Source organism: Chinchilla lanigera, unplaced genomic scaffold (genome assembly GCF_000276665.1).
Source record: "Chinchilla lanigera isolate Chin_1 unplaced genomic scaffold, ChiLan1.0 scaffold00019, whole genome shotgun sequence".
In the NCBI taxonomy this organism is placed as follows: Eukaryota; Metazoa; Chordata; class Mammalia; order Rodentia; family Chinchillidae; genus Chinchilla; species Chinchilla lanigera.
In genome coordinates, this window is record NW_004955420.1 from 8,019,051 (window position 1) to 8,045,135 (window position 26,085).

Here is a 26,085-nt window from a genome sequence, read left to right on the forward strand (position 1 = left end):
AAAGCTGGACAGCTGTAGGAAAGAAGTATCAGGAGGCCAAGTCTAAAAGTTCTTTAAAGTTTTGAAGTAACGAATCTCCTTACTCACCAAAGCCAGTAGTTATGTTCCAATAGTATTGCTATGATGTGGAAGGCTCCTGCCTATATGTGTGCACATTGTGTACCTGTGGGCAGATCCAAGTTTAATTCAACTCATAGTGCTAAAAAAAAAAAAAAGAAAAAGCCCTTATTGCTTTTTGTAAATTACTGCAATTGTGCATGTTTTAGTTTTGCAATAGCAGTGATTACGACATTAAACAGTTTATATATTACCATGATTTTAACAAAAAGCTCAAGACATTACAAGGTGCCACATCTCTGTTGCCAAATCATAGGGGATGAATGCTAATTTTTTCCTACAGTTATGAAGCTTTCATCTCTAGAGGTCTAATTCATAAAAAGATATTTATGTAGCTTAGTGGGGCTTTCCTCTGCCTCTGTTTCTTATGAGAAGGAGAGAGGAATCCAAAGCAAATGTAAAATGAAAGCCAGAGAAAAGTAAAATAAAAATCCTCAATGGCTGGTGAACCAAGTGGGGTGCGTGGTATGATAGGAAAAAAGTAAATCACACAGGCTTGCAGGAAACACCTCTCTCTAACAGAAATGGAGATGGATGGGCATATGACCCACAGGGGAATTCAGGACTGCTACTTATTTTATAAATAGCAGCTGCTACCTTTTATTGCATTCCTAAAATAGCTTGCACGTGAACAGAAGAGAACAGACAAATGAAGTACATCAGGGCAGATTTTGTCAACAAAAATAATTAACCTTCAACAGAAAAAGGGGGGAAGAGAGAAAAAGAGGGGAAATGGTGTGGAGGACTGTGAAGGCAGTAACTAGCAACATTAAAACAGGAACCCTAGTGATCACCCAGAGACTTCGTGGGCAACTGCAGTGACCTTAACAGTGATGGTAGAATTTACTAATAGGAAAAATACAGTAATTCAACAAATGCTGGTTGAGTCCTCACTATATACTACACATTGTGCTTAATTCTACATATCATTTCAAGATGAATAAGAATCTCTTTCATCCAAGGGTTTATCATGTAGGAGAAGTAATTATGCCAATTGTATCAATACATATCATACAAGGCAGGATAAGAAATGTCATGAGACATAAAACAGTGGGGCTCTGAGAGTTAGAGGTAACACAGAAACTTTTGGGTGATTTGGAAAAGGCTCATGGAAGAAGCCATTTTTGATGTGGGTCTTACAGAATGAGCAAGATTTTCCTAAAAAGCACAAGAGATAAGGGAAAAGGAGAAAGACATGCAAATATGGACAAGAAGTTTTACTTGTAGATATGCAGTGCAGATTTTTGCTGATTCTTCTACATGAGGAGAAAGAAGTATTAATGTGAGGAAATGGAATGAAAGTTGACCTTTCCTACAGGAAAGTTAAGGATGTAAAATGGAAATTACCACCCTCCTCCATCCCCACTAATGTGGGACCGGAAGCACCACCACTGCCAATAGGTACTACCTTGGCAAAAAAAAAAAAAAGTATCATCAAGAGACTTTTGAAGTAGCCTTTAAATTCCACCCCCTTCCAATCCTGAAAGACAGGCAATCCTTTATCAGCTGTTGTATTCATTAGCTTTCCCTTACTATAACAAACACCTAAGATAATTAGCTTATGAAAGCAAAGGTTATTTTGGTTCACAGGTTTGGAGGCTTCAGTCCATGGTCAGCTGGCCCTTCTTCTCAGCCCTGTGTCAAGCCAGCACATCATAGTAGGGAGTACCCAGCAAAGCAATCTGTTTATCTGATTTATCTGATGTCTGGACTGCAAATGGGAGAGAGGAAGAGACCAGGGCCCTACAACCCACTTTAAGGGCACAAACCCCCACCTGGTAACAGTTCCACTACCTCCCAATGGTGATACTGTCATCCTGGAGACCAAGCCTTGAACACATAGGCCTTTGGGAGTACATTTGAAGCTTTTCTTTGTACTTTAGGGTATTGTCTTAGTTTACGCTGCTTATTGCTGAGACACAATACCCTACACCCAAAGTTAAGCAAGAAAGGTTCATTTTGGCTCACAGTTTGTAGAGGTTCAGTCCACTGTTGGCTGGCTCCAAGGCAGGGTTGCTTGGCAGAGGGGCAACACAGAGCAGGTGGGATGCAGCAGGAGACAAGCAGCATCAACTGAAGCAGAAAGAGTAAGTGACAAGCAGAAGCTCTTTCTGTCCCTTATGTCTTATCCAAGCTACACACCTTTAGTGGGTAGCACTCACACCCAGGGTTGGGTAGCCTTAATCCTAGCATTGCACCATGAATCAACTCCAGCATCACACCCTTGACCCCAGCAGCACACACCCTAGATCCACACATCTCTGGAAAACCCCACCTGTGATCACATGAGGCTTTGGGGGAACATCTAGACACAAGCCATGTCTAGTAGTAGCTCTGGGCTCCACCTCCTAGGTATCAATACCAGCTGTGAGAATTAAAGAACTCCTGGAAGCTGGAGAGGACTAAAGGCTTGAGGTGTATTGAAGCAGTAAAGGAGAGTTTCTCGAAGTGGAAAACTGCTTAGAGACCTGATTATAACAAGGGCAACAACTGCTAATGATTTTAGTGCTACATAGAAATATTCTAAGATCTTTACTGTATTGACCCAAGATAGATTGTAAAATTAATTTTATTGTTATATTTTTGACGTACTTAATAATTGCATTCATCATAGGGAATTTTTACCTGTAAATAATATATCTTACTTCTTTTCTTTTCCCATTTCCTGCCTTTCCCTCAATCCTTCATCTTCTCTCCATCTATAAAACTTTGTGTCTATTGTTTTCCTCCTATTCTTTTCTATCCCTATTTCCTTCCTCCCCACATCTTCCTCCTTCCCTAGTTCCCTTCTCATTTGAAGAAAATGTTCAAAAAGATGGATTTTTAAATAGCTGAATAAACCTACCTAAAGTTCATTCAACTCACAATAGGACTGTAAAACAGGATCCTTCGATCCTTACATAGTCAGTCAAGTTGCTACCCCATTTAACCGTTTATAAAGCTGAGGCCCAAAATCATTCAGGTCTTAAATTTTGGATCCAGGAGTTGAACCAGGTCATGTAACTTCCAGTCAAAGGCTTAACCACTGCTCTATGTTTCATCTGAAAAGCATCTGTTTATCCTACTAAGTTAGAAGCTGAGGCTGAGTGAGATGATTCTATTTTGTCAAGGTCATCCATTCGTTAATGATGCTCTGGGCTGACATCTATGTCTCCTGACACATTGCAGCTGTGTTCTCCACACAGAGAGCCCTCTAAACATGTGCACAAAGGGAAATAGATCCCTCCTACTGGGACACCTGGGCATAGGAGAGGCTGGAATCAGTTGTAGGTAACAGTAGACTTCACTCTTAAATAGTAAACAGTTTTAGGCTTTATCTGATGGAAAAGAGCAAAATGATAAGGGAAAAAATAGAAACAAAGCTTTTGTAAATAAGGAGGGGAAGAGAGGTTGAAGGGAGGGTAGAGAAACGGGGAAAAAATGAATCAAGTTATATAATGTACAGGAACAAATTCCCTATAATGAATGTGATCATTACATATACCTATAATATACCTATAAACTTAATTAGTTAAAAAAAAAAAAAGAACTCCGGAAATTCACACCCACCCCACCCCAGAGAGACACATGCACTTACAGGGACACAGGCTAAAGGAAATAGAGGACTTCGTTGATGTTCACTGAACCTGAATAGATTGGAGCAATTTAGTAAGAATCAAAATACCTGCATTGCTTCTAAAAACTTCCAGAAGAAAAACTTTATTATGATTCGAGTTTCCAATTCAGGATAATTCCACTAAGATTCTCACCTAAAGTACAAGAAGAGGCACTTTTCAGGTACTCTGAGGGCTGACATAAGATGTTTTGATTCGAGCTCTCCTGTAATTGTGTAACCTTGTGGCACTTAGAAAAAGAAAGAAGACCTGGATACACCACCACTGCCCAACCTCTAGAGAGGGAGTCTGCCCACATGACAGGCGCTCCCATCTGCTAGGCAGAGAAAATGAGCAGTCTAGACTCATTATCTCAGCCCCCGGTGTCTCTGAGCGGTGAGCTCTGAGCTCAGGGAGGAAATACAGAATACAGACAGAAGGTGAAATTGATGATCCACAGCACAGTTTGCTGGTCAGTCAAAGGTTTACGGGCTTAATAAGAAGCACAGGAAGGGTGCATGGCAGGAGGTGATGTGCATTGTAGTCTACTTTATCCCATTCTGTAGCCATCCATGTTTCCCTGAAAATAAAAAGACGAGGAACAGCTTGTTAAGTGCACTTTTATGAAATAGTAGTCTCTGCGCTTATAAATGAGCGTTTATCGTGTCTGTGTGCTCCGGCTTAATCAAAATGTAATACAATAATGTAATCATCGACAACACAGAAGCAAGAACTAGCAACACGGTTTCAGTTCCTTGGGTAACTATGGAGACAAGACACTATATTTCCTAGGCTGCATGTACTGGGAGGTGCATATCTTTGGCACAGAGCACTAGAGAAGTTTTCTCTACTAATAAAGATCTGAATTATTCTTTAATCATCTCTCAGTGGGCAGGTTGCTAAATCACTGGGGACCTTCTCAACACGCCCATTCTCTGAAGGACTGCAGCACAGTTTGGTTAGCGTGGAAGTGTGCCACTCTGTAAATAACCCAAACACGGAGCTGTATTGCCTTCGTGCATCAGAAGTCAAAATTTCCTAGGCACTTTCTATGTGCCAGGATTAAATCGAGCACTTCACATATAAAGTATTATCTTATTTATTCCTTATCAAATCTACATAAGGTGTGTGGGATCATTGGCCCATTTTCCAGGTGAGGGAATGGACTCCCAGGTGTCTTCCAGTGGTACTTAGCTAATTAGAAGCAGTTGGGATTAGCGTCTAAATCTGTCAGACTTTACAGTTGGAACTGGCTGCTATATACTACAACTAACAAGTAGGTATGGAGCACCAGTAGAGGCATTGTGCCAGCCTTTGAGGTTACTATGACTAATAATAATGTCCTTGTCCTTAAAGAGCTTGTAGTTGGGTTACAGAAGCAGATAAGAAAAAACCTGACTGCAGTGCAACCCTGTACTAAAAGAACACAAAGTTTGCTTATAGAGGTACAGAAGAGAGACACCCAGCATGCAATAGGGTCTATGCTAACATTGACTCCTTGATTTCATACACTGAGTAAAATACCACAGTGAACAACATTTGATTTGTGCTTGCAGAGGAAGCTGATAGTGCAGCCTAAGCTAATGCCTTGATATATTTGTCTAAACTAAGACAATTCTTTAAATTCTTGGTAACTTCACTATCTCCATTGCTGAGTCATCCAGAACTCTGGCCTTTCCATTTCCAAAATGATTCTTCATGTCCCTATTTCAACCACTCCTTCCTAGGATCATACCTCCAAGCTTCCCTTCCAAAACCTGGAACTTGCCCATAATTTAAACTTGCCGCATCCTATCCTGTTCCTTTGGCTCATTCTACCATACCTCCCAAAAATCACTAATGGCATCAAGATCCCCAATTCATTACTCATGCCACCTACCCTTTCTTTGTCCCTTGCCCTTTCATTATTTATTTTACCATCTCTCTTACCAGCCTTCAAGTTTACCACAACTATTTTCACCATTCTTGTGCATGTGTCCTTTCCCCTTGCCCCTCTCATACTGTACCACATTCATTTGGCCAAAACTCAACCCTGGTTAAATTTAACTCTCCCCTTATTCTGCACTTGTACTATTATAGTTGAATATGGCTGGATACAAGAGATCAATGGAAAATAGTCTCGCTCTGTGTTCATAACCACAAACCTTAAGTGAGCCTAAGGGCAAGCCTGTTACATTTCCCTGGTCCATTTCAAAATGTGATACACATCTACTTTGCGTCTCCATATTTCTCATATCTTTATCCTCTCTTCCTATGTAATCACTCTTAGATGATGATCTTAATTCCTATTTCAATGAGGAAAAAAACAGAAGTGTTCACATTCACACTGCCATGCTTAACTATCTACATCATCCATGCCCATAGATCCCCCATATTTTCCTCTTACTATGAATGAATTGTCCTGTGCAGGCACCTGTAGAAGAATAGCCCCTTCCTTTGTGCCTGAGACCCCGTGTCCACTAAATCACTACCCCAATGCTGCATCTCCGCATTTCTCTCCTGCCTCCAGCATGTACCATCAGCTAAAGACAGGCTGCAGTTCTTGTCTTTCACTGACTTTGCCTTGATGCTATTCCTCTGCAGAAAATGCCTCTTTTTCTGCTTTTCTTTATACTAAATTCCTGAAAAGTCTGCCTATATTCATTCTTCACTTCTCACCTTTCTTAAATTGGATTCAAGGGGATGTTTGGCCACATGACTGTGTCCATTTCTTTCACCTTTACCAAAACCTCTGTTAGATCTAGATAGTAATTCTCAGATCTCTCTGTATTTACATAAGTTGATTTGACACCACTGACTCTATCCTTCCCTTCTCCTTCAAAATCTTTCTCCCCTTTCTTCCAGAACACCAGGCTTTTCTTCTGTCCTTTATCCCACTAGCTTCTCTTTCTCAGTCTCTTCTGTTTGCTCCTCATCGTTCCTAGCTCCTCTGCCCTCTTCCTCCTCTCACTCCCAGGACTGCTTAGTTCAATGTCATGCCTTCCAGTGCCTTCAGCAAACTCACAACTCCTTACAGTCCACCCTGGCCTCCACATACCGCAGATCAAGCTGCCCGCTCACCATCCCCGTTTGGGTGTCTGTTATGTAGGTTAAACTGAGAATGTTGCTGAGTGTCTAGTTTTTCTCCAAATCTTTCCCCTACTTTTTAAGTAATGGTAACTTCTCAGTCGCTCAAGCTAAATGTCTAGAAGAATCCTTGACTACTCACTCATTCCCTACATCTGTTCCACTGGCAAGTCTGACCAAGCTTTGCTTCAAAATAAATCCGTAGTCTGACACCATCCTTTTTACCCGATTAATCCAAACTTTCTTGATCAATGATTGATTGTTGGAGGTGACTCAGTTTCTACACTCCTCCCACAGCAATCTATTCCCCAAATCCAGTCCCAGTGACCCTGTTAAAGAGTCTGTCAAATCCCAGCCTTCCTCTTCCCAAAGTCCATCTCTGTCGGAATAGAAGTCAAAATCCTTACAGTGGCTACCCAGGCCTTCGCAGTCTGGTTATCACAATCTACTTCATCTACTTTTCTCTTGCTCAGTCCAGCTCAGCCACAATGGTTCTGTTGCTGTTCCTGGAATAAGCCAGGCATTCCCCAGCAAGAGGTCTTTTCCACTTGCTACTCTCCTTGCCTAGAATGTTCTCTCCCAGAATTCCCTGTGACTCACACTCAGTTCTCACTGACACTTTCTCTGACCGCTAGAATTAGAATTGCAGCACTTCCTGTCCATCTTTCCTGCCTGGCGTTTCCCTATAATAACGCTTCTCTCCAAACACAACACCTAACCTAGGTATTTCAGGTTGTTATGGTAGAAAGAAAGCTCTGCAAGGGCAGGAATTTTTGGTGTTTTAAATCTTCACTACAGGACATGTACGTAGAGTAGATATTCAGTAAATATTTGTTAGATGTTGAATGAAGGATAATATAATTTTAAAATATTATTTTGATTCAGTTTAATTCACTCACCAGCATTATAAAACTATTCAGTATTTAAAAACTTAATGAGCCTTTTAATAGGCATTTGTGAAAAGCCGCGTGTATTTAAATTACTGAGCAGTAAACATCAGCCAAGATTTCTGGAACCTGATGAGATTTTAAATAACAGCCTCTATTCCTCTATGCTGAATCAAGCTAGGTACTATTTACTATATTTCTGAGGGCACTCCAAGGAGACCAAGGTGAAGTTCAGTTTAGAAGGATGAATTGCCAGCTTTCCCACAGGGCTTGATTTCTGTAGATGTCAGAACTTCTGACACACCTGCTTGGGGCAGACTCAGGACAAAACCTGGGCAAGGGCAAAGCCTGGGTGAGGAAGGAGTACAAGTGAGCGTCTGAATGCTTTTTCCGTAGGCAAATATAGGCAATTGCTGATCTGTGTCCACACATTTTCTGGGAAAAGCAAATCTGAAAGTGGAACTGCACACACTGCTTGAGACCACTTCTGAGGACAAGAGAAAAGCCTCGCTTTCAGAATTAGTCATGAATGCCAGAGGACGGAGCAGAAATTAGATGGTCCATGGCATCACTACAAAAGGAAAACTGATGTATAAAGCTTCAGATCCAGTGAGTGGAAGAGTCTCTGGAAAGAACAGATAGGAGTGTGCTGTTCTCAGAGATCTCTTCACACAGAATAACCATAATAATAACAACAATGTATTAACTGTATATTCTGTATATAGGTCTGTTAGGCATTTTAACTATATCTCATAAATACTCAAAAGTTGCATCTCCTCATTTTGAGGATGAGAAACTGAGATTCAACCATCCACTTTTTTCCCACACTTGACCATCCACTTCTCTCCTATCCTCTCTCAGCACATTTTAGTGCCTCTGCAAAAGAAGTATTCTGGTTGGCTGGGTTCATCACCTCACCTCCCACCTCCTGATGTCACCACTCAGGCTTCAGCTCAAGGTTTTCGTTGGTACTCAGCAAAAAATAAGCTGCCTGTGGTAAAATAACCTCTCACAGCAGAAGTCCTTAAAACAGTCCCAAAAGCCTGATGCACAGGTCCCAGACAGCAGTCAGCACACTTTCATGCTACACAGTTTACTCATGTTTTTCCTGATACTCGCTAATTCCTGACCTTTCCACGCCAGGGAAGGGGAATACCTCCCATTTGTTTAGCAATTTACAAGTTACAAACCACTTTCAGCAGCCTTACCTTGCTGAATGCTCACAGGAGTGCTAGAGGCATAACTCTCACCATCAGAGGAGGAAATGACCCAGGAAAAGGAGTGGGCTACCGTGGGTCTCAGGGGCCCTGGGCCGCAACAGTCAGAGCCTAGAGACAAACACCCCATTCTGCGCCCTGCCCCCCTTTTCCTCTGTGAAACAATGACTCAGCTTCTCCTAAAAAACAGGACTTCTTTAACCTACCTTTCCTTTTCGCATATTTCAGTCTTTGCCCTAGTAATATATGTAAAATAAAATTAAAACAAAAACAGTTGCCGAAACTCTGGCTTCAAAAGATTCAAACTCTCGCATGCTGACATCATTCACACAGGGCCTCCTGACTCAGGGATTTCTTCCCATCCCCTGTGTATTTGTCATTTGGTAAATGACATTGCTTTTCCTACCAAAAGCACGGAAGTCATAAGAACATTTACACTGAGGACAGCTTTACACTTTGAATAACAAAGGAAATGAGGGATAAGGAAATGCAAAGCCCAACGGATGAGACAAGAAAAGAACTCCCAGGAAGGCCAGCCAGCCGCTTGGGGGGCCCCAGTCTCCTCCCTCCTCCCTTCGGCCCCACCTGGTTTGTCTTCCCCCCGATGTCCAACCCTGCTCCCAGCACTCCTGGCCTGCACACAGTATGCCATATAAAAAGAACCATAGCTTATAAGAAATTAGCCAGAAAGGCATAGAAATGGGACAAAGGTAGTAGAAGGGAAGGAATGTGGGGAATACTCTGAGAAAACAAGCACAGACCTTTTTTACCTGTCTTCAGCTATGTGTTCAGAATGGCTAAGCAAAATGGGGGTTACCTTGGAGAACATTTTACGTAGACTGCTCGCCTCATTTTTCACATTGCCTGGTACCCATAACATTGAGAGTCACCAGTACACACAGACTGAGACCTTCTACCTTAGAGATGCTTTTACCTGTCTGTATCAGAAAAAGGGCAGAAAAATATGTACATGTCTTTTGTATTCCTTTATGTGCCAGGCAACCTGGTTTTGGTGGCATCCTGGATCTTGGTTTTCTCCAGCATGATTGTGACTCTCATACCACCTTATAAGGATCTTTTTCATTTCTTGGCAGTACTCAAGATTGAATCCAAGGTCTTCACACTGAGCTACAGGTTCTTGCTGTAGTCAACCAGGCTGAGCTCAAACTTGCAATCCTCCTGCCTCAGCCACCCAGAGTGGTGGGATTCCAGTCATGTGCCACTGCACTTGGCTACAGGATTCCATTTAAAAGAGAATTTTAGAGCTTCCCTGACCTTCCCACTAAAACAGTTCCTTCCTTTATTCACCATCACAGAACCCTATTTATTTCCTTATTAACTTCTAATAACAGCTGCAATTGTTTTGTCTACTTATCAGTTTATTTATTTGTTGACTGGCTGGCTCTGCCCCCAAAAACACAAGCTGTATTAACATATATTGCTAATGTGATGTATTATTAATTAAAGGCTCAATTTATATCAGTGAAATGAATGGGTGAGTATTAAAATCTCTAGCACAGTGCCTGATCTTCAGCAGGCATTCCCTACACCCAAGTTTTTCTCTCAGAGCCTGCAGTCAATTGAAGAATACGGATCTATGGACAGATAATTATACACAAGGCCCAATGAATAGCCTGCTGACTTAGTTCGGGAAAACAGAAAGGTACTGGTGAGAAAGATTACGCTCAAAGCAAGTCTCAGGACCTGTTTAGAGGGATCTTATATATATATTTCAAGGCCCTATGGAAACAGAGGGATGTTATATCCCAGTTCAAGTCCACCCGCTGTACCCTCCCTGACCTCTGGGGAGACCAATTCAAATAAAGGTGGTCAAGAATTAAAATAAAAGGCCAGACCAGTACACATAGAGACCCGAGTGCCCCCATGCAGTATAACCTGAGCAATACACTCACCACCCCAGAGTGTGTACCCTGTGATTTGATTTTGGTATATATTATGTATTTCTCTTATTTCTTTCCAGCAAGGATATGAGACAGGGGGTTCCAAATGCTCTCATTTCTCTGAAGGACACAAGGTGAAAGTCACCTAAAAGCACATTTCAAGGCTTTTCTCCCATTGCCAGGTGAAAGCACAGAATCTGACCTTGGCAGGTGACAGTGAGGAAGGGCAGGTAGGCGCTGCCCAAGACCTCAGGGCTGCTATGAACAGAACAGGAGACCTCAAAGAGGCCAGGAGCATCCCCCCTTGCACACAAATTAGCAGCTGATTGTTTCTGCCTCACTCGTTTTCCTCTGGAATGAAACTGCACACGGTTTTCCTAATCCCAATCACACTGCGGCAAAGCCTGTGGGAGAGAGATAAGGTTAGGAAGCTGCAGGGGCAGAAGGGCTGTGCCTTTTCCTTTAATCTGACTCTACCTGTGCCTGCCTAGTGAGGCCCGGTGGTCTCTTTCAGGCCTGCCTGGCTAGAGGTACACATTTCCCGTGTCCTCTGGCTGCCTTGGCAGCTTCCACACCTCCTCGTCAGGCTACCTGGAAGCTGGCTGTCACGCGCATGCGCTGTTCTTTATCCACTTTATTTTCCTTTTTCCTCTCTTTTTTTTTTTTTTTTGAAGTTTTTTTTTATCATTTGAGGAATTTTTAAAATGCAAGAAAGTAGAAAAACAACTAAACTACTTTACATTAAATTTTACTGAAAAAAGAAAGGTTAGAATTCAATCCTACTACAGATAATTAGCAATTTCATTTCTTGGCTCTTGAAGTTACTGAGGTTGCTTCTCTACCATCTCCCAAGAGGTCTCTCTGCCAGTTTCTATACATACCTAGTCTAGGTGTCTACAAGGGACCTCATACTCTCCTCGTTTTGCTTCTCCTTCATCTACCTTGTTCAGCAACTTGTTCTCTAAATGTCTCCTTCCTATTATCTTGGGAAATAGGTCCTGTAAAGAAAGAACAGCCTCAGAGTCTGAAGACTTTGTTAGAATATGCCTCCCGGGTAGGAGCCCCAGATGCTTCAATGGATGCCTCTGAAGAGCAGCTGATGGGCTGTCACTGAAAGTCTTTTGAGCTATCTCTTGCTTACTATAGGACAGTATAGGGGCCAATCAGCAGAAATTACAGGAGGGAAATTGAGAACATTCTCACAGTCTAAGCCACCTTACAAGACACAAAAGACATTGAAAAGCTCATGAATGCAGTAGCTCCTGAGCCTATATCCCTTTTGCAATCTCTGTAAAGTTTTAAGAAACATAGGGTCAGCTACTACAGAAGCAATGAATCAGACTATGGGAGTTGGAAGACAGAACACAAAACCTATGTCAGAAAACCCTCCTCATGCTCACAAAGAGAAGAACTCAACATCAGATCTGCAGTTTCCTCACTGTAAAATATAGGTAACCATACCAACTTTATGGAATTGTTTTACAAAGTAAGAATTAGTCATATGTGTTCAATAATTTTTTAAAAAAAATAGTTAACTTATTTCATGGAATTCACATCCAGGTGCTACTAGGAGTAAATGAGAAACCTGACAACATCTAGAATTTAACAGTGACATTCAAAAATAACAGTTGTATCTGCCTAATCCAGTAATGACTAGATTTTCAACCCTGGTGTACCATTCACAAGGTTTACTCATATACAAACAGTCCTAAGTTTACACAATTACAATGTTTCAACTTTGTAGCCACTTTGACGGTGACACGCGTTGAGTGGAAACCACATGTGAATGCTGGGTTTTGTTTTTCCCCGCCAGGCTAGCAACATGCATTATGATACAGCTGTGCGATGCTGAGCGGTAGCAGTGAGCTGCAACACACCGTTGAGTCACACAGACACAAAGGCAGCCAGCTCATGCCCTACACTGCTCTATGTTACCACGCCATTGTGTGCAGCGAGGTAGTTGCGTCAAATGCACTTTCGAGGCACCATCTTTTTAACCTACAAATTATTTATCAAGACATAACTTCATGATAGGCTTGGGAGCATTTGTAAATTGTCCCTTTTGGATTTTTGTCCTCATAACTACTACGACAGGTATGACTGATGGGAGAAATAATAGTACGCCAATTTTATGGATTTAAAACAATCTGAACATTAAATTGTGAGGTAATTTGTACAAGGTCACCCTGAAGATCCTGAGTGATGAAGAGTTTACCCCTCCTACCCCTCATCTGATATCACTGTGGCTACTACTCTGAGCTCATTACCTTCCAACAGTTTCAAAGCTTACCTCTTGCCTTCTCAGGCAGGCAAAAGATTCAGAGGTTTGTAGTTTTCTGTTTCTTTTTGCCTCTGGTCCTTTTAGACAGCACCTTGCATACACTGGGAGTTCACTAAGTGCATACTGTATTGCGGAAATGAAATCATAGAATAGTTTTGCAAGAGGAATATTTTTTTCAAAAGCAAAATCCCAATTTAAAACCGAGGATTTTTCTCCCTCCTCTCAGTTTCCATGGCTGTCTTAAATCTTGGATTTGTTTAAATCTATTTTTCCTATCTGTTTGCACTGGCCTCTTCTCAGAGTCTGCTAATTTTCTATTGCAGATTTGCTAGGTGCTTCCCCTCAGCAAAGTCTTATCCTCAGAAGCTCTTAGTACTTTCCACTACTTCCCTGATCAAGTAGCAGGACATGGGGAGATCTGAGTTTGAATTGCCAGTCTTATTTCACTAGGTTAAGTAATTTGGGGCCAATTACTTCCTATTGGTATTACTTGAGATTTTTTTAATTTGCAAAATAGAAAGAGTACTTATATGTCAAGGTAGCTGTGGGGATTAAGAGAGAAAATGGCCCTGTGTCTTTGGAAGATAGAGCATCGAACAGTCGTTGATGATCTCTTCTCTCCATTTAGTTTCTTCTTGCACTCTGTCCCAAGCTGACACAATCACAAGAGCACAATCCTTGAGTAAATTTTTCATCGTATCACTTATCTCCTTCAGAGTCTTCTGAGCAGTATTCCTCAATTCAAACTCTAAACCAAAACTATCTACCAGAAATGTAATCCAGGCCATAACTGTGAGCCATGTACATAATTTTTAATTGTCGAAAGCAACATTAAGGCACAGTTAAACAGTTGAAATTAATTTTGATGATGAATTTTATTTAAATCAAAATTTCTAAAATGTTCTTTTAACATGTACATATATAGAAATTGTTAATGCAATCTGTTCCATTTACCTTTATATTAAGTCCTCCAATTTTGGTGTATATTTCACCGGTACATCTAGATTTACACTCGGTACACTTCAAGCGTTCAGTAGCTGTTGTGGTTTAGATCTAGAATGTTCATCCAAAGGCTCACGTGCTCAGAGGGGGCTTTTGGCAGGTGAATGGACAATGGGGGTGTGATACTCATCAGTGGAGGCATTCGCTGATGACATCCCAGCTGAATGTGCCAATAGGAGCTGGGACCTGATTGGAGGAGGTGGGTCATGGAGGCTTGACCAGGAGACATTTGTTCTTGTCCCTAGCACTCTCTCTTGCCCCTAGATCGCTCTGTCTCTCTCTGTCTCTCTGTCTCTCTCTCTGTCTCTGTCTCTCTCTGTCTCTCTCTCTCTCCTTCCTGGTTGCCATGGGTTTAGCACCTTTTCCTCTCCCGTGCCTCTCTGCCATTCTGTTTTTGCCTTGCAGTCAGCTTACAGTGGAATGAAATTATAAGCCAAAATAGACCTCCCATCCTTCAAATTGCAGGTTTTTGTTGTTGTGCACTATTCAGAAAGTGACTAAGACAGTAGGTTTCTATGACGTTGGTAATTGCATTAGGTAGTGCAGACAGATTTCAGTTTAACTTCCACTGATCAACTGTTCCTCTTTGTTGACGACCTCAACTTTTCAGCCTTATCATATAATCATAAAAATACTTATCTGCTATTTTTCCCTTATCACCCAAACAAATACATAAGTCTTTCACCCTTCCGGCAGGCCCTCTCTGCTTTTCATGCTCTTTCTCTTCAGGACCTTGAGTGTTGGACAGCTCCGAGGAGGAGAAATGCGCTCACAGACTGAGGACAGGATGGAGAAGAATTAGGGCTCTGTAGTGAGGCAGGCCTGCATTTATCTTCCTGTGTAGGCTCTGCCCCAGCTGTCCTTGACAGATTAGGGTGGAGGTGGAACTAAGACCAGTAGCTGTCAGTTTTTTAAATGCTCATGAAACAGGCTATAATGAAGAATGATAATCTTTAGCCCAAGAAATCTCTGCACTTGACAATGATTTTTTTAATAGATTTTTCATCGACTCCATGGGTGGCTTTTGCCTTGTGACATGGAGGCATGGGGTTAGCACATGTCAGCCTGTGTGTAGTACCACCACAAGCCAGCCAGAGATCAAGGCAGCTATTTATTGCTCCTACTTGCCAAATCAGCCAACCATATAAGCACTAGTTCCATTTTTAAATTAAGAAATTAATATTTAATATTTTAGTCACCTTCTTTTTGCATAACATTCTCCAGTTTCCTTGCAGGGTTATTGACACGCAGGGGGGAAGATTTCTGTTAGGAAGTTATTAATACCAAACCTGCAGAATTTTTATCTCCCCACCATGAAGTTCATCAGTAATGTCTCCATAGTCTAGTAAATGCTGTCTCTTGTTTGTTTAGAGTTTCATTCTGAAGGAATAAGCAATGACAGGTGGAAACCATAAGAAGAAAATCTGATGAATATCTCCCAGTACAGTTAATATTTTGAAATAAATTATTCTTTTTCAAATTAGAGATGAGTACTTGCTTAGTAGTGCATTCTGGTTAATCACAATAGAAACACACTTGGGCTTTGTGTGAAAACGCTACCATAACCTGACATCCTCATAAAATTAGTATGAAATACTGATCAGAAATTTAGCTAGCATTCTTCCATATTTGTTCTCAATCATTCCTTTGAAATAGAAAGAAAGAGAATCTTGATGGTATTACACTTGTGCAAATAGGAAACTGTACTTTTACTTTTAAGATGTAGGGAATGAGAAATATCCTTTCCTCTACATCCACATCTGAGAGACCTATAACAAAAGACACATGAACAACAGAAAAACAGAAACATGTATTTAGGCCTTAAATGATGTGAGAGATTTTTCATAAAGAAATGAAGCCCTAAAGAAATAATTAGGCTTCTGTATTTCTGATACTACATTTGAAGAAGTAGCTGGTCATACAGTAGTATGATTTTATAGAAAATATGGCCTACTGGTTAAAAAACAGTAGGGGAGCATCACAAGGATGCCTTAGTTAGATTCTTCTCTGTGTTGCCCCTTTGTATTCAGAGATAAGGATGATCCTTCCTCCAGGTATATGGAGGGTGCCTCTAAAGTGAGGGTCTTCTGACTTGCTTCCAGGAGAGATCAGAAAACTTCTTTGACTTTATAGCCTGCTTCAAAGGAAAAGGGGAGGAAGGTGAGAAGGATCTGCTTCTGCTATTTTCTCAAATACTAAGATGCCATATTTTGTTTTTGCGTGTGGTTTTGTGTGAGATGTTCATGGATTTTGTTTTGTTTTGTTTTGGTTTGGTTTGGTTTGGTTTGGTTTGGTTTGGTTTGGTTTGAGTCTTTGTTTGGGTCTGAGTTTGTTTGGGTCTTGCTACATAATTCAGGCTGTCCTCAAACTCACTTTGTAGTACAGGCTAGATTCAAACACATGGCTATCCTTTTGCCTCAGCCTTCTGAGTGATGGGATTACAGGCATGCACTATAGCCAAGGTGCCATAATTTTGGATAGTGCTTCCTGAATCCCAGCAAGTAATGTGTGTGTGTGTGTGTGTGTGTGTATGTGTGTGTCCCTACGTCCAAATCTGTATGTATTATACAATTTCAAGTTTATTTTTAATTGTAAAATCTTGCCCAAATAATGCCCAAACACAAATCAACAAAGAGGAAAAGCCAGGTATTAATCAAATTCTCAGATAGATCAGAGTGTTTTCTAGATATACTGTACCCATTTCAGAAAACTTTGCACTTAAGAAGAATAAATCATGCCCCAACCAATTGGAGGCTATTTATTTTTGCAAAGTACAGACAGACAGCTTTTATTTATTTTTTAACCCCAGAAGCAAATTAGCAAGTGCCTTTATATTGAATTTGTGAACAGATTTAGATGAATGTGGAATTTCTCTTGGGCAGCGTTGATTTAGGGAAACAAATATTCAAGGGCAAAGTAACCTAGTGGAGGTCACCAATAAAAATATAGGAGTGTCTTGCATTTCCATCCAGGAACCTGCACAAGGATGATCTTAGAAATGAGAATGGAGACCTCTATACCTTTCTCTGCAGCCGTGACATTTTCCAATATGAAGGCAATGCCATTAAAAAGGGGCTGACCCTGATTTACTTCTGCATGGCTAGAGTGAACTTCATAAATAACAATTTGGAAAGTCAGATCAGATTTTTTTCGTTCCTGTGCTGATAAAAGGAGATTAATGTTCATATCCAAAAGTTTCCTCACTGAGTCTCATCAGACTTTAGCAATGTACTTCGGCTTGTAAGTCTGACTTTCTACATTGCCGCCCACTGGAAATCAAGTTGCTTTTACTAAACAAAGACTTCTACAAAATAGCAAGACAGCAAATACTCAGTAAAATGCTGAAGTGTCCTGCTGTTTGTGGGAATTAACATAATGCCTAGGAATCATGTGAGTAAAACAATCACAGGAGGATGTGCAAAGAACACTGCAGAGTACAGAGCTTCAAAAACTGTACAAGTAATCAGAGCTTTGTAAGACAAAGTTTGACTTCAGAACCTCAATTTTTATTATTTATTTTTACAGCTGGTATTTTTTTGCCTACACAACCAACAGAGGCTACTGAGAAAATACTGTAGAATAAAATTTTAGGAATGTTTAGAGACTATTAGGAAAACATTATATGAAAACTAAAATTTTTGGTTTTTTTTTACTCTGAAAATAGCCTTAAAATTTTGAGTGAAGTTTTTAAAGGGAAAGGAAAGCTCCAAACTCTTTGGAAACAGAAGATTTTTATAAACTATTTTTAAATAGACTTTCTTCCTAAAGGAGAAACTGCAGATGAATATAATTGGAAGGAAAAACAGCTCTGCCTGACACAATTGAAATCTTCTTACTGAGAACTGCGGGTCCACTGTTGCTAAGGTAACTCAATCAATTAAAGTTTGAGCAATAGTCCCGAACTTATTAATAAAATATGAGGGGAAGAAAAACATTAGCTTAGGATGAAAAGAATCAGTAATCCTCCTACAACACCTTTACTTTTGCATCTCAAATAAGAATTGCCAGAACTTAGCAACTGGAAAAGGTAAAAAAAATTCATAATGAGATCCTTAGTGCTCAGGTAAAAAATATTTTATAGGATGACAATTTGAGGTTTTGTCTTATGACATAAATTTTGCTGCTTCATCTCTAGATCAAATAAAGCTAGGAGATATAGACTGCATTATTTATTTATTTATTTATTTATTCATACAGGGGATTAATTAAACCCAGGGCCTTCACACTAAGCTACATTCCTATCCCTTTTTAATGTTTTTTAAAATTTTGTCCAACGTATACTTATATGAACATATTTTTATGACAATTTCATAGTTTGTCATCAAATCTTATTTATTTATGGTACTTTGGACTCTAAGTGAGAACATAATAAATAAAAAAATTTAATGAAAACCCCCCACAAAGATAATAATGAATTTATAGTAAGACAAATTCACAGAAACAGAATTTGCTCAGCACAAAAACAAAAGTGTGCTAACTCTGAGGTTGAAGACTCTGTGACAATGCTTTTATTTTAGCTATAATTAGTTTCATTGTACCTGGAGAATGTATATTTCAGAGTTCTGTAATGGTTTTGTCCTATTTAATTCTAAAACAATGGAAAGAGAAGCAAAAAAATATAAAAAGAAAAATTTCCTAAAATAGAATTGGACATGTTTGATTCATTTTTTTATTGAATTTAGGGCTAAATTACATGTTTTTGTAAGCATTTTATTTGTTAATGTTTGCATATACTTTAATTTTTATTTTAAGGACTAAGAAATTAATGAATATGTCAAAAATGTAGTATGCCTTCATTAAATGTCATGAACTTTTCATATCTTTATCAAAGAATTTGAATATAGTATATACTGGTGTTGCTCTCTGTGTTTATTCTTACTTGAATGAAAAAGTTCTAATAATTTTGCATTTGCAAAATTATTCTGCAAAGATTAAAAGTATAAGAAATAGAAAAGATAAATCTTGAATTCACCATCAGTTTTGGTTTAAGTAAAAGTTGAAGTCATTGGAGAAATAATTATATGTTATAAAATTAAAAGGAAGTAACACTCAAAAAGTCATGAGTCTAAAGTAAATATGGTGTAATATATTATAATGTAAATTTCTATCATCATAATGAATATTTAATATTCCTTTTTCAAAAAAACATAAACATAGTTTTACCTCAGTGTCCTCAGGTACTAGTTCTAGAACCCCATCTTCAGACCAAGAATAAGAAATCTGGCTAAGTGTGGGAGTGCATGCCTCTATCCTAGCACTTGGGAGGCTAAGAGAGTAGGATCACCACAAGTTGGAGCCTGACTGGGCTACATAGTGAGTTCAAGGCCAGCCTGGACTACATAGTGAGATCCTGTCTCAAAAAACAAAAACAAAACAAAGTCTGCAAATGCTCAAGTCCTTTATATAAAATGGCAAAGTATTTACATATAACCTATGCACATCTTCCTGTACACTTTAAATCGTCTGTGGAATACATATAACACCTACCAGTATAAATGCTAGGTAAATGGTTGCTATGATCTATTGTTTAGGGGAAGATGCAAGAAAAAGGGTAATTTTGAAAATATTTTTGATACATGGTTTATTGAATGCATGCATGCAAAATCAAAGAATTCAGAGGGCCAGCTGTATACACTTGATAATAGTTACCATCTTAATAACCAAAGATTTTCATGAACACGTTTTCTCTCATTTTATGATACTTTGTATAGTGTTCAAAGAATATAAGTTCTGCCTATAATTTATTTTTTTCTGCCTATAATTAAAAAAAAATAACAGAAAGTACACCTCGCCGTTGTATAGCACCTCAGAAGTTACAGAATAAAGTCATCCAAATGATTTCATTTTATACTCAAATACTCTGGGATATAATTATCTTCCCTTCCCTTTGTCTACAGAAGAAGTCATAGGTCATGCATGGTTAGGTTCTTCCAAGATCTTAAAAGGACTAGGTAGAGGTACTGTCAATTGAACTTGGTCTCCCTGTTCGTCACACACTTCTCCAGTACTGCAAAGGTCCCTATTGAAAAGGTGAAATATGACCATGGAATCTCACCAAAGGAAGAAAGAGCATATCAGAGACTACAATAGTAGAACAATCATGTGTAGCAGGACTTCAGAAAAAGCTCTTAAATTGAAGAAGTTAGGAATATGTAGTTATCCAAGTGCTTCCATTCTTTTTTTTTTTTTCTTTCTTGTACACTGGTTGGTTGTGTCTATATTATAATTGTTATCTTTGTAAAGTGTTAAACTTGGCTGAATTAAGTTTCCACAAATCAGTGTTAGTAGACAAAAGTGCTGTGGCTCATATTCATAATCCTAACTGCTGGGGAACTTGAGACAGGAGGATTGGATATTCAAGGACAGCCTAGACAACTTAATGAGATCCTGCCTCAAAATAAAAAAGGGCTGAGGAGGTAGTTTAGTTGTCTTTGGGTTTAATCCCTATTACCCCCCCCACACACACACACACGTATGCACATAAACTATGATTGACATTTTGTGCAAAATTATATTATGCAAAACTGAAATGATATAGAAAATTAATGGTCACACATTCAAAATGTTATGTGATTAAAATTTAGTTAAAGTTTTTAAAATTATAGTTTCAAAGCTAGCAAGACAAGTGAATTATATTTGTATTATACTGTCACTAAATGGCATTAATTACTGTTATCCTTGCTAAAATTGTGTGAAGTATATAGTTGTTTGTATTAAAAATTTGACAGATATTTCTGGCAACTATTTGGTATTATGTGAACACTACTGTGATTACATGTAGCTTTTTAATACTCTGCAACAAAGTTCCTAATCTTCATCAAATTATTGTACTAGTGTAAAAACAAACCACAAAAGTAAACAACTCTAGAACAAAAGTTTGATAGGCTAAAAAAATCATTTTATGGAAGGTCAAATAAGGACCATGAAATAATGAGCTACTGATTTAGGAGAGAGTTTATAATGAATAGAAAATTTTTATGAATATAAAAACATAATAGAAGCAAAAAGTAATTGAGAAGAGGAGATGGAGGAGGAAGAGGAGTGGGAGAGTTACAGAGGAGGAGAAATAGTAAGGAAAGAGGAGGAAAAGAAGAAAAGGAAAAGGAAATGGGAAGAAAGAAATCAGAGAGGAATTGCCACGGTGGTGTAGATTTATGTGATCTGATACTGCACTCTCCTTTATGCCCATTGCTTCATTGCTTTGGGTAAATTAACTTTAGATTATCTAAATTTTACATTATACGAAGTCTTTGAGGTCAGAGCACTCATATGAAATAGGATTTTCTGTCATAAGCTAATGCATTCATATCATAATTTGGATAGATTTGATCCTATATAGTAGGCTCAAGTTTGGAATGAAGTTTAGAGATCATCTGCTTCAACCAGCCCACAGACAATATGTGGTATCTCCTCTAAAACATGCCCTCAAAGTGACCAGAGTGATTCTAGATAGACAGTTAATTAAACCAGTGGATTCCTGGAACATAAATTCACTGCAAATACTTTTCAGGTCATACAATCTGGTAGTGCTAGCCCAGTGCCCTCCTTTCTCAAAAAAGGTAACAAGCCCAACAAGGTGAGGAGATTTGCTGGATATCACTGTGTGGTCAATCTCTATAGAAAGTAAGAGTGCTAAATTTTCTTCTACACTAGCATGACAGATTTAAGAAGAGATCTTAGGAGACACTCAGCAGCAAATGGCACTCAAGATACAGAAACAAGAACTCATTTCTTTGTGCAACTCATCTTCAACCTCTCACATCTTCTTGATGAGTGGTGTTAAAAAAAGAAACTCTAGAGACAGTTCATGTTTTAAAATACTCACACAACAGTCTCACAACTTCAGAAAAAATTTGCCTGATTGAGTGTAGAATTGAGCTATATTATAAGAACCAAAGGTCCTCCCCTATAGGATTTTGCTATGACAGCCAACCTAAGCTCATTTAATGCTGCTTACATACTGGGTTTTTTTAGAGCAAAAATAGATTTCATCTGTTGATTTTCTTTTAAATCCCGGTAGCATTCACTTCTGTATAAGTGTCAGTGCTAAAAATTGTTAATCAAAGTGTATGAACCCAATCTGAGATCATCACTGCCATATCTCTGATCACAGAAACAGTGTTAGGGTATACACATCATACATTCCTTCCTCATTAAAAGTATCTAATCCCTGTGCCTGCTGAAAAGTGGGTGCTCAAATTTTTTTTACTTTATTTCTATTTCAGTAGCTTCATCCTAGTAGACTCCTTCAACATTACCAGATAGAAATGGATACAGATAGTAATAGGCAGCAAATTGGTAAGGACAACCATTTATTTCCTGGCTAAGCAAGGAGAGGTAAACAAGAAGATATGACAAGGATTATTTAATTAATTATACAGGCAGCCTTATTCTGTTAAAATTTTCAAATAAGAAAGAGGTATATGAAAAGAATGATTAGGGGACAGCAAGACAAAAGGAAGGGAAAAGGAGGAAAACAAGAGGGGAGAGAGGATCAGAAAACAACTGGGGAATGAGAATGACAGTAAGGTCTTGACCAATAGTATTAATAAACTTGGTGAGCTGCACCCCCACCCCACACCCCACCATAGCAGGAGCAACGAGCCCCAGTAAACTCTGGGAGCCTCAGTGTGCTGCATCCCACCATCTCACCATCCCAGGAGTGACACTGAGCCCCAGGGAACCTTGTGAGCCTCGATGAGCTGCATACTACAACCCAGGATTGCAGGAGCAATGCTGAGCCCTGGTGAATTTTGAGTGCTTTGAAAATGTCAAAATGAAGGAGCAAAGTGCAATCTCAGACCTCCAGCCCATCCAGAACAAGGCCAGCAGATATTGACATAGAAGAATTTGGAAGTCACACACCTGAAATTTCTGAAATGGTAGTATCTGAAGGAAAGAAACAACTCCATCAGGTTATAGAAGAAATCAGATCACAAATAATCTCTCAGGCAAAAAAAAAAAAAAAAAATGACAACAATAATGAAAGAATTGTTCAGCACATTTAAAGAAGATATAGATAAAAAATAGAACAGCATAGAAAAATGATGGAAACCTTGGATGAAAATTATAGGAAAGAATTAGAATGCATGAAGCAGCTCAAACAGACATCTAGGAAATTGAAAATTCCATTAAAAGCTGGTGAAACTGCTTGAAAAAACTGAAGATAGACTTTCAGACCTTGAAGATAGCATTGCAGCTAATGATTGCAAAAGGAAAGATCTCTTAAAAATAACAAAGAGAGCTAGGCATGGTGGTGCATGCCAGTAATCCCAGCACTCAGGAGGCTGAGGCCAAAGGATCATTGCAAGCTTGAGGCCAGCCTGGGCTACAAAGTGAATACATGGCCAACCTGAACTGCATAGTGAGACCCTGTCTCAAAAAGACAGAAAAAAAAAAAAAAAGAAAGAAAGAAAGAGGAAATAATTCAACAGCTGCAAGATGATGCAAAGAAAAACAATAGAAGACTGATAGGTGTCAAAAACACCAAGAATCAACACAAATGATATAAAAAGACTGCAGAACTAATAGCAGAAAATTGCCCATGCATGGGAAAAGAATCTGACATACAGTAAGTGAGGCATACAGAATTCCAATTAGCCATAACCAAAATAAATCTACACCCAGATACGTAATAATTAAGATCCCAGAAAGTCAGGAAAAAAACAGATTATTAAATGCTATTAGAGAAAAGAAACAGATCACCTGTAAAGGAAAGCCCATCAGAATCATGGTAGTTTTCTCAACACATACCATCAAGTCAAGAAGAGCTTGGAGTGAAGTATTTCAGGTCCTGAAAGAAACAATTTCAAACACAGACTGATGAACTCTGCAAAACAATCCTTCAAAATTAACGGACAAATAAAATATTTCCACAACAAAGAACAACTGAAGAAATTCATGACCACCAAACCAACCCTACAAAGAGTACTGAAAGAGGTTCTAGAAAGAGACAAAAATGACCACAACTTCAAGAACAACAATAAAATGGAACCACCAAGCAGGAAAAGCAATTAAACATAGGGGAAGAGCAGGAAACCAACAGCAGGAAAATAACATGACAAAGATTAGCCAATACATATTAGTTATAACCATCAATGTAAATGGCCTCAATTTGCCAATCAAAAGAAGGAAACTGGCAGAGTGGATCAAGAAACAAAGTCCAACATGATACTGTATACAAGAAGCACATTTAACTCAAAAGAAAATTCATAGACTGAAAGTTAAAGGTTAGAAAATAATACCCCATGAGACAGGGATCCATAATAAAGCAGAGTATCTATTCTGTTTGCAGACAATATGAACATAAAACCAAGAATAATCAAAGGATAAAGAAGGTCACTACATACTTTTAGGGGAAAACTTCAAAAGGAAGAAACAACAATCATAAATATCTATGCACCAAATACAGGAGTACCCAATAAGACAAATTTTAACAGACATAAAAAATCAAATAAACAATAACACAATTGTAATGGGGGACTTTAACACCCACTGTCACAAAGAGATTGATCAACTAGGCAAAAAATCAGCAAAGAAACAAAAGAACTAAACCAAACTTGTGAAGAAATGGACTTGGTAGACCTTTATAGAGTGTTCCACCAAACAACATCAGAATACACATTCTTCTCAGCTGCACAAGGGATGTTCTCTAAAATAGATCATATACAAGCACATTCAACATGCTTAAGTGAATATAAAGGAAATTAAATTATCCCTTGCATATTATCTCATCGTAATGCAATGAAATTGGAAATTATTGACAAAAGAAATTGCAAAAACTCCATAAACACATGGAAATTAAATAACACCCTTTTGAACAACCAATGGATGAAACTGAACAACACAGATGAAATTGAAGAAGAAATTAAACAAGATTTACAATCAAACAAAAATGCAGATACAACTTACCAGAACCTGTGGGATGCAATGAAAGCAGTCATAAATGTGAAATTTATAGTGATGAATTCTCACATCAGGAAAACAGAATAAGCACAAATAAATAAGCTAATGCTGCACCTCAAGCTTCTAGAGAAAGAAGAGCAAGTCAAGCCCAATGCCCAAAGAAGGCAGGAAATTACAAAGATCAGAGCACAAATGAATGCAATGGAGACTAAGAGAATAATACAAATAATTAATGAATCAAAAATTGGTTTTTTGAAAGAATAAAATAAAATTGGTAAACCTCTAGCCAACCGTTTTTTAAAAAGGAAAGAAAAAACTCAAATTTATGCAATAAGGAATGAAAAGTGTGAAATCACTATAGATCCTATAGAAATTCAGAAGATCATCTATACCTACTTTGAAAATCTTTACTTTCACAAGATGGTAAACACAGAAAAAATGGACAGATTCCCAGATATATATGAATCACCAAAGCTGAACCAAGAAGATATAAAAATCCTAAATAATCCAATATCAGTCAATGAAATTGAAAATGTAATTAAAACCTTACCAACAAAGAAAAGCCCAGGTCCTGATGGATTAACAGCTGAATTCTACAAGAAATTTAAAGATTTAAAGCCAATTCATCTCAAACTCTTTAATGAACTTGAAAGGAAAGCAATTTTCCCTAACTCATTCCAGGAGGCAAGTATTGCCCTGATACCAAAACCAGAGAAAGACCCCCCAAAAAGAGAACTACAGGTCAATGTCCCTAATGAAAATAGATGCAAAAATCCTCAATAATATACTACCAAACAGAATGCAGGAAATTATCAAAAAGATTACACGCCATGACCAAGTGGGATTCATCTCAGGAATGCAGGGCTGGTTCAATATATGCAAATCAATAAATACAATACACCATATCAACAGCACCAAAAATAAAAATCACATAATCATTTCAATAGATGTAGAAAAAGCTTTTGACAAAGTCCAGCACTAATTCATGATAAAAACTTTGCAGAAAATCAGACTAGATAGTCTTTATCTCAATCTGATAAAAGCCATCTATGACAAATCAACAGCCAACATCGTACTGAATGTACAAAAATTGAAAGTTTTCACCTTAAAACAGGA

At 38.6% G+C, this 26,085-nt stretch overlaps 1 protein-coding gene across 4 annotated transcripts in view; it reads left to right on the forward strand.

Annotated features, from left to right (window-relative positions):
- Positions 1 to 26,085, forward strand: part of Kcnmb2 (potassium channel subfamily M regulatory beta subunit 2) — a 366,796-nt gene that overhangs the window by 221,647 nt on the left and 119,064 nt on the right. Inside the window, exon 1 of one of the 4 annotated variants that reach the window (XM_013513321.1) lies at positions 17,848 to 17,928. The exons of the other annotated variants lie outside the window; for them this stretch is intronic. The gene's annotated coding sequence lies outside the window, so the exon portion shown is untranslated. Of the gene's footprint in view, positions 1 to 17,847; positions 17,929 to 26,085 lie in introns of those variants that run through there. 4 annotated transcript variants of the gene reach the window in all.